General features: G+C 48.8%; 1 pseudogene; it reads right to left on the bottom strand.

Annotated features, from left to right (window-relative positions):
- Window positions 1–7,587: 7,587 nt before the first annotated feature.
- On the bottom strand, window positions 7,588–8,287 carry LOC123152067 (uncharacterized; annotated as a pseudogene).
- Between the last annotated feature and the right edge of the window lie 727 nt (window positions 8,288–9,014).

Genomic DNA, 9,014 nt, shown 5'->3' with positions numbered 1-9,014 from the left:
CACCAGGGTTTGGATGCATGTTTGCAGTCTAGTCACCTCTCCTTTGCTGCCCCATGACAGGCCCGTCTCTTTCCAGGACGTGAGCCGCGTTGGGGGTCCTGACCGGAACTCGGGGGCACCGACCCACTCAGGGTCGCACGACTCGGTGATGTAAAACCACCCCGATTGCCACCCCTTCAGGGTCTCCACAAAGGAGCCCTCGAGCCATAAGATGGTGGGCATCTTGCCCACCATGGCGCCTCCGCACTCCGCATGGTTGCCGCGCACCACCTTCGGCTTGACATTGAAAGTCTTGAGCCATAGGCCGAAATGGGGGTGGATGCAGAGGAAAGCCTCGCAAACGATGATAAACGCCGAGATGTTGAGGATGAAGTTCGGGGCCAGATCATGGAAATCCAGGCCGTAGTAGAACATGAGTCCCCGGACGAATGGGTGGATCGGAAAGCCCAGTCCGCGGAGGAAGTGGGGAAGGAACAGTACCCTCTCATGGGGCCTTGGGGTGGGGAGGAGCTGCCCCTTTTCGGGAAGCCGGTACAGGATGTTGTTAGACAAGTATCTGGCCTTCCTCAGTTTTTTTATGTGTCCCTCCGTGACGGAGGAGACCATCCACTTGCCTCCCACTCCGGACATGGCTGGAGAAGGTTGAGGTGGGGAGTGCGGACTTGGGCGCTGGAGCTCGAGTGTGCGAGAATGGATAAGCAAGGAAGGAAGAAGGCGTAGGTGAAAAGGTGGATCCTTATCCCCTTATATGGGTGGACTCAACTAGGTGTCCCCACCAGCCTGGTAAAACTCACTTATCTCCAAGCGCCATAATCAATGGCGCGGTTGGGTTACCCACGCCCGTATTGATGAGAATCCCGGAATAAGGGGACACGATCTCTGCTTTAACAAGACGTGCCAAGGAAACCGCCTTGCATGATGCGCTGAGGTGGGATAATGAAACGACTCGGATAAAGGCTTGGCCGTGGTGTGTCACACTACGGAATGCGTCAGCAGATTAGATTTGTGTAAATATTATTCTCTCTATGGCAATATGTGGAAACTTATTTTGTAGAGCCGGACACTATCTTTGTGTTCAAAATCTTCTATGAAGTACTTGGAGGAGGAACCCGCCTTGCAATGCCGAAGACAATCTGCGCGCCGGACTCGTCGTCATTGAAGCCTGGTTCAGGGGCTACTGAGGGATTCATGGATTAGGGGGTGTTCGGATAGCCGGACTATACCTTCAGCCGGACTCCTGGACTATGAAGATACAAGATTGAAGACTTCGTCCCGTGTCCGGAAGGGACTTTCCTTGGCGTGGAAGGCAAGCTTGGCGATACGGATATGTAGATCTCCTACCGTTGTAACCAACTTTGTGTAACCCTAACCCTCTCCGGTGTCTATATAAACCAGAGGGTTTTAGTCCGTAGGACAACATACAGAACAACAATCATACCATAGGCTAGCTTCTAGGGTTTAGCCTCTCCGATCTCGTGGTAGATCTACTCTTGTACTACCCAAATCATCAATATTAATCAAGCAGGACGTAGGGTTTTACCTCCATCAAGAGGGCCCGAACCTGGGTAAAACTTCGTGTCCCTTGCCTCCTGTTACCATCCGGCCTAGACGCACAGTTCGGGACCCCCTACCCGAGATCCGCCGGTTTTGACACCGACAGGGAGTATAAACTTCACCATTCTGTTTGGGAACCGCCTATAATGTGTGTAGCATGGAAGATATCGCCATCTCTTGGTTGTTATGTTGACAATGAATGTATACCGCTCAAAATATTATTCTCCTCAATTTCAAAACCGAGCTCTAGCACCTCTATAAATCCCCGCTTCCCTCTGTGAAGGGCCTATCTATTTACTTTTATGTTGAGTCATCATCCTCTTATTAAAAAGCACCAGTTGGAGAGCACCACTGTCATTTGCATTCATTACTATTAGTTTACATTGAGTATGACTTGACTGGATCTCTTTTACCATGAATTACAATGTCTAGTGAGTCCTTGATGTTTAAAGGTGCTCCTCATTTTTGTTTTGCGGTCTCAGAAAGGGCTAGCAAGATACCATCTTGTTATATCATATCATGATTGTTTTGAGGAAGTATTGTCATCCGTGATTTATTATTATTGCTCGCTAGTTGATTATGCTATTGATATGAGTAAACATGAGACCTAAGAGTTATTGTGAATATGGTTAGTTCATAATCTTTGCTGAAAACTTGAATGTTGGCTTTACATATTTACAACAACAAGAGCAAACCGAGTATGTAAAAGTTTTTCTTTATCACTTTCAGTTTGTCAACTGAATTGCTTGAGGACAAGCAAAGGTTTAAGCTTGGGGAGTTGATACGTCTCCGTCGTATCTACTTTTCCAAACACTTTTGCCCTTGTTTTGGACTCTAACTTGCATGATTTGAATGGAACTAACCCGGACTGACGCTGTTTTCAGTAGAATTGCCATGGTGTTATTTATGTGTAGAAACAAAAGTTCTCAGAATGACCTGAAACTCCATGGAGATTATTTTTCGAAATAAGAAAAAATACTGGCAAAGAATCAAGGCCAGGGGGCCCACACCCTAGCCACGAGGGTGGGGGCGCGCCTGCCCCCCTTGGCGCGCCCCCTGCCTTGTGGCCCCCCTGGAGCTCCACCGACCTCAACTCTAACTCCATATATTCATGTTCAGGGAGAAAAAATAGGGGAGAAGGGTTCATCACGTTTTATGATACGGAGCCGCTGCCAAGCCCTAAACTCTCTCGGGAGGGCTGATCTGGAGTCCATTTGGGGCTCCGGAGAGGGGAATCCATCACCATCATCGTCATCAACCATCCTCCATCACCAATTTCATGATGCTCACCGCCGTGCGTGAGTAATTCCATCGTAGGCTTGCTGGATGGTGATGGGTTGGATGAGATTTATCATGTAATCGAGTTAGTTTTGTTAGGGTTTGATCCCTAGTATCCACTATGTTTTGAGATTGATGTTGCTATGACTTTGCTATGCTTAATGATTGTCACTAGGGCCCGAGTGCCATGATTTTAGATCTGAACCTATTATGTTTTCATGAATATATGTGAGTTCTTGATCCTATCTTGCAAGTCTATAGTCACCTACTATGTGTTGTGATCCGGCAACCCTGAAGTGACATTAATAGGGACCACTCCCGGTGATGACCATAGTTTGAGGAGTTCATGTATTCACTATGTGTTAATGCTTTGGTCCGGTACTCTATTAAAAGGAGGCCTTAATATCCCTTAGTTTCCACTAGGACCCCGCTGCCACGGGAGGGTAGGAAAAAAGATGTCATGCAAGTTCTTTTCCATAAGCACGTAAGACTATATTCAGAATACATGCCTACATTACATTGATGAATTTGAGCTAGTTCTGTGTCACCCTAGGTTATGACTGTTACATGATGAACCACATCCGGCATAATTCTCTATCACTGATCCATTGCCTATGAGCTTTCCATATATTGTTCTTCGCTTATTTACCTTTCCGTTGCTATTTTTACGATCACTACAAAACACCAAAAATATTACTTTTGCTATCGCTACCTTTTGCTACCGTTACCACTACTATCATATTACTCTGCTACTAAACACTTTGCTGCAGATACTAAGTTTACAGGTGTGGTTGAATTGACAACTCAGCTGCTAATACTTGAGAATATTCTTTGGCTCCCCTTGTGTCGAATCAATAAATTTGGGTTGAATACTCTACCCTCGAAAATTGTTGCGATCCCCTATACTTGTGGGTTATCAGGGCGGCGCCCCCCTTTCCTTCTCTTCCTCTCTCCCATCCTTCTCCTCTCCTACTCCAACTAGGAAAAGAGGGAGTCCTACTCCCGGTGGGAGTAGGATTCCCCCTTTGGCGCGCCCTCCTCCTTGGCCGGCCGCCTCCCCCCTAGCTCATTTATATACGGGGGCAGGGGGCACCCCATAGACACAACAATTGATCTGTTGATCTCTTAGCCGTGTGCGGTGCCCCCCTCCACCATAATCCACCTCGGTTATATCGTCGCGGTGCTTAGGCGAAGCCCTGCGTCGGTAGCTTCATCAACATCGTCACCACGCCGTCGTGCTGACAAAACTCTTCCCCAAGCTCTACTGGATCGTGAGTTCGTGGGACGTCACCGAGCTGAACGTGTGCTGAACGCGGAGGTGCCATACGTTCGGTGCTGAGGATCAGTCGATCATGAAGACGTACGACTACATCAACCGCGTTGTTATAACGCTTCCGCTTAACGGTCTACGAGGGTATGTGGAGACACTCTCCCCTCTCGTTGCTATGCATCACCATGATCTTGCGTGTGCGTATGAATTTTGTTGAAGTTACTACGTCCCCCAATAGGCGATGCCACACGTTTGGATTAGAGGTGGGTTACTTAAGGCACGGGTTCTATGATGTATGATATTTTTTTCTTTGAGAAACTTCCAATATATTCATCTTCAATCATGGCAGTACAAAGAACAACAGAGGTAATAAAAATTACAACTATGTCAGTGGACCACCTAGCAACGACTACAAGCACTGGGCACCGCCGTCATCGCCCTCCCTCACCGGAGCCGAGCAAACCTTGTTGTAGTAGAGAGTCGGGAAGTCGTCGTGCTAAGGCCCCATAGGACCAGCGCACCAGAGTAGCAACCATCACCGATGAAGAAAGTCGTAGATCAAAATGATCAAACCTATACACACTTAAACGGAGACGAACAAAGACCACATCGAAATAGATCCACAGAAGACTAGCACCAACTGAATCACGCAAGATCCGATGGGGACAAACTTTCACACGCCCTCTGACGATGCTAGATGCACCATCGCGATGGGGGTAGAACATGGGAGACATTACTCCTACTAAGGGACATCGCCGCCGCTACACAGCCCCAACCAAAATGCTGGCTCTAACAAGAATGAGAACGGGGGGCGAGATCCTCCACACCTCCATGGCCTAGAGGCCATCGAATATGGGACGGACCAGCGGCGACGTCGACGGGAGGAGAAGAGCTTTTCTTGTGGAGGAGGAAAGAGATCTGATGGGTGCGGCTCTTCTCTATTTATTTTATGATGTATGAGTTATTGACTTATTGTGTAATTTATTACAAAATAAAAACATTTCACATGCACAGGATTTCCCCATGTGATGTGTTACACATAGGACAGAGCATCTGATGCACGCGAAACATATATGATTTAAGGAGCTCTCTATGTCGTCCATGAGGCTGTACTTCTTTGACATTGCCAGCATCTTATTTATTATTTGCAATCTATAATACCTAAATAGTTCATTCCCACTACCCTATTTCTCTTAACATGCAAGCTATCCAACTCAGCAGCCTTGCCACATCAGCAATAGCTCTTATTTATCTTCACTTGCCAGCTTGCCACATCAGCAATTTTTTTCAACAAGCCGTGTTGTCTTTGGTTTCAGGGGTAACAAAATCTGAAATGACTTCCTAGCGATCGGTCGCTGCAGCGAGCGATCTGATCCAACGCAACTAATCAGCCGACAAGTCTTTCCAACAAGGCCCACCACGTGAGACTTCCAGCACACACACATGCAAAGGCTAGGTAAGGCAAGAGGGAGGCGGCCCCACCCAAATCAACACTAATCAGGCTAGTCATAGTGGGAGTAACTTAGCTGGTAACATAGCGCACTTCGAGAAAATTCTGCTTATGTGGCAAGTAATTAATGAGAGATGGTAACATAATATGTTACTGTAACATAACGCTTTTCAAGACAAGATGAGTCTACAAGCTAATAAATGAAGCCATCTATGATACTAATAGTATGTTATTTTGCATTATGAAGGTAGTAACTTATACTAGTGTCGTATGCATGACACTAGTCTAAGTTACTCCCCACTATGACCAGCCTCACTTCCCCCCTAATTTTTAGAGGGGACCGCATCTAATTAATCGCCCCTAATTAATCCACATAGTTAAGCCACTTTCGAAATTGAATCCTGTCGGAAAACGAGCGTTGGAACGCTCGCGCGCAAAAAAATCATCCTGGTATCCTAAGAGAGCCTCTTTGGGCTTCCATAACCGATGAGGCGGCATAATATTCCATAAAGAGAAGCCCACCGGTGGATCTCTTCTTATCCCTTCCTCTTCCTGGCAGCTGAACAGGCGATGCCACCACACGCACCATCGATGCCCTGCAGCCGACTGTTCCGGTGTTCTTGCACGCGGGCGAGAAGAGGCACCCCATGGCGGCACCTCCTCCTCTCCTTCTCCTGGTGTCTGAAGACCTTGACAGAGCGACCTCCATCACGTCATCGATCTGGCTGCTGCCTCACCTGCGGCTCGATCTGATCTGGGGGAGATGGTGAGGGGTGGGGGCGGTGGAGTAAGGGGAGAGGGAGAGGGAGATCCGGTGCAGGAAGACCTCCACGACTCTGTCTCCTTGAGGACGACCTCCACCACCTCCCTGCTGCCCAGAGGCGACGAGGTCGCTGCCTCTCGGCAACTTCCCATGCTCCCTCAGAAATTTCCCTTCAGATAGTGGAGCGGCATCGCTCCCATAGTCTTCAGCATCAGGTTGGTGTCTGCACCATTGCTCCAAAATTGTGGCATGCCTGCCAGTTCATGAAAAGTTAATATGGCGTTCCCTCTTGCATTATATTGATCTCAAAAACACGTGTTGTATCATAATTATAGGATTACTGATCCATACCATTATGATTATTTCAGTGTCGGCATAGATCCATTCTCTTTTTCATGAAGTTGGCTAGGGGCTTTGTCCACATGACCACTTTCATTTGAAATATAGAAGATATAAATCAGTGAAGTTGATGTCATTCCACTCATCTTTTGGCACTGTACGAACAAACTTTGAGATCTATATTGCCACCCCAACAGATGAAGACATGGATTATATATTAAAAATGCAAGAATGTTTTGTCGTTTAACACCATGTGTGGGTATAACATTGACAACCAATGGTTTTTGTATGATTGAAAAATACGTCATCGCTGCAATATGATGGTAAGATATGTTTTGTTTTTTCCGAGAAAATGCAAAAGAGTTGCGTTTCATTGCATTGAACAGGAAGACATCAGGGGTACAACCTCCAGAAAGGAGGGACACACACACGCACACACACACACGACCATCCTCACCAAGTGACTACAGCTAGGTGAGGAGGTGCCCTCAACTATAGACACTCAGTGACATTAGGCCTCGCCCAGCCTTGCCTCCAGCCAAAATGGAGAAGCACCGAGACTCGGAGCAACAGGGAGCATCACTGCCATTGCAAGACACTTCCAGGGACGAATGCAGCTTTAGGACTGCCCAGGCCGATGTACCTTGCACCCATGTGCCTAGAGAGTTGGCAGGTGAAAGGCAGGGCCTGATTGGAACTGGTGTAGCATTCATTGGGGAGCGCCAGTGCAGGCAAACATTGCGACCTGCTCCTTGTGTAGTAGTCTATGCCAGAGCGATGCATCGCCAACCACCGTCTGTCGCATCAAGTACTCCACTTGCAGCCAAAGCAGCGCCATCAAGAGGGGAACAACGTTGAGACGCCGCCGCTGCCCGGTCCGGGAGGCCGGACCTAGGATTTCTCCCGGTGCTCGAGGAGGAGGTCCGGTCAAGGTCATGCCAATGCCTCCAAGGAGGTGACGACACCCTCGGGCGTTGCCGTTGACAGCGCAAGCCGTCGCTGCACGGGGATTTCACCCACACCCAAGAACGAAGACCTTAAATGCAGATGCAGACCGGGCATGGCGAAGAATCGTCGGAAAAGACCAACAGACATGGGGGAAGCCTAGAAACGTTGTCGTCGCAGGAGTGGGCACCGACCAGTGCAGCTCCAACAGGCCGGGCACCATCGGGAGCGCGTCCAGCAGGCGGCAGCAGCCACCTGCACCGCACCATCGCCGCGCTGGCCCTCAGCCTCCGTTGCCAGGATCCGCCGGGGCACAGTGGAGCAGCAACCGTTAGGGTCACCGCGCGCGTGCTTACTAACCCAGCGGCAACCGCCGGCGGTGGCCGGGAAGGGTGGGAGGAGGGAAAAGGGTGGGTGGGGGCAGAGTGATTGTCGCGGGCCTGGGCGGGCTCGTGCGGCCCAGATCTGGGCGCCCTCAACTCTGCCGCACGCATCAGCGGCCGGCAGCCGCCATGGAAGCGCCACCGTGCATGCAGTCCACACCATCTAGACCTCCCCGCGAGAAGACGGCCGCCTGCCGCGCCACCGCGCGCTCCCGCCGCTTCAGCACGCCCAGCAGCAGCGCGCGAGCACACGAATGAGTGCCCCACCGCTGCCGTCCACCGGTGAGGGCTTTGCCCGCTGGCATCCTCCGGCGATGGCGAGGAGAGGGAGGGGAAGGAGGGGAGCCTGGGCGGCGGCTAGGGTTTCGCCTCCCGTGTCGCCCCTGGGAGCGACGCGGGGGCTGGGAGATATGTTTTCCTCTAAGGAAACTTTGTAATTCAAACACGGTTTTATTTTCACAGCATTGCAGAGTTCTTTTGAGCGTATGGGATTCCAAATCATATTCTGATTTTTCATTCACAATGCTTTCTTCATTCCATTATCTTGACCTTCATGCTAATTAACCTAAATCTAGCAAATAATCACCAGTTATGTATGGTTCAATATTTGTGCATCAACAGTTCTAAAGGGTTCAATATATCAATTTGTTGAAGTTTGTTGATATATTCATATGTACATTTCTATCAAATGCACATGATTTCATTTTTGTTGGTGCTGTAGACTCATTGGATCATTCCATTTTTTGTTAATTTGATTGTGGAAATGACCAAAAATTTGCCAAAGGAGTAGTGGAGTGGGTGCTCAAATCTTCATCTTTCGGCTGCTCTAAAGTGATTTCGCATCTGTAGGTAATGTTCCCTTCTTATTGTGAGTAACGTGGGGCAAAATCTTCATCAAAAACTGTAGAGAGCTAGGCCATTACCAATGTAGGTGTCATCAGCTTTGTGACCATGTTTATTACTCTCACTTACAATTGTGTTGCCTTTTACTTGGGGTTTGGCAAGGGATCTTTTATGTACCGTCTCATGGTA

The sequence above is a fragment of the Triticum aestivum genome, chromosome 7A (assembly GCF_018294505.1).
Source record: "Triticum aestivum cultivar Chinese Spring chromosome 7A, IWGSC CS RefSeq v2.1, whole genome shotgun sequence".
Taxonomy (NCBI): Eukaryota; Viridiplantae; Streptophyta; class Magnoliopsida; order Poales; family Poaceae; genus Triticum; species Triticum aestivum.
This window is presented reverse-complemented; position numbering and strand designations above follow the sequence as displayed.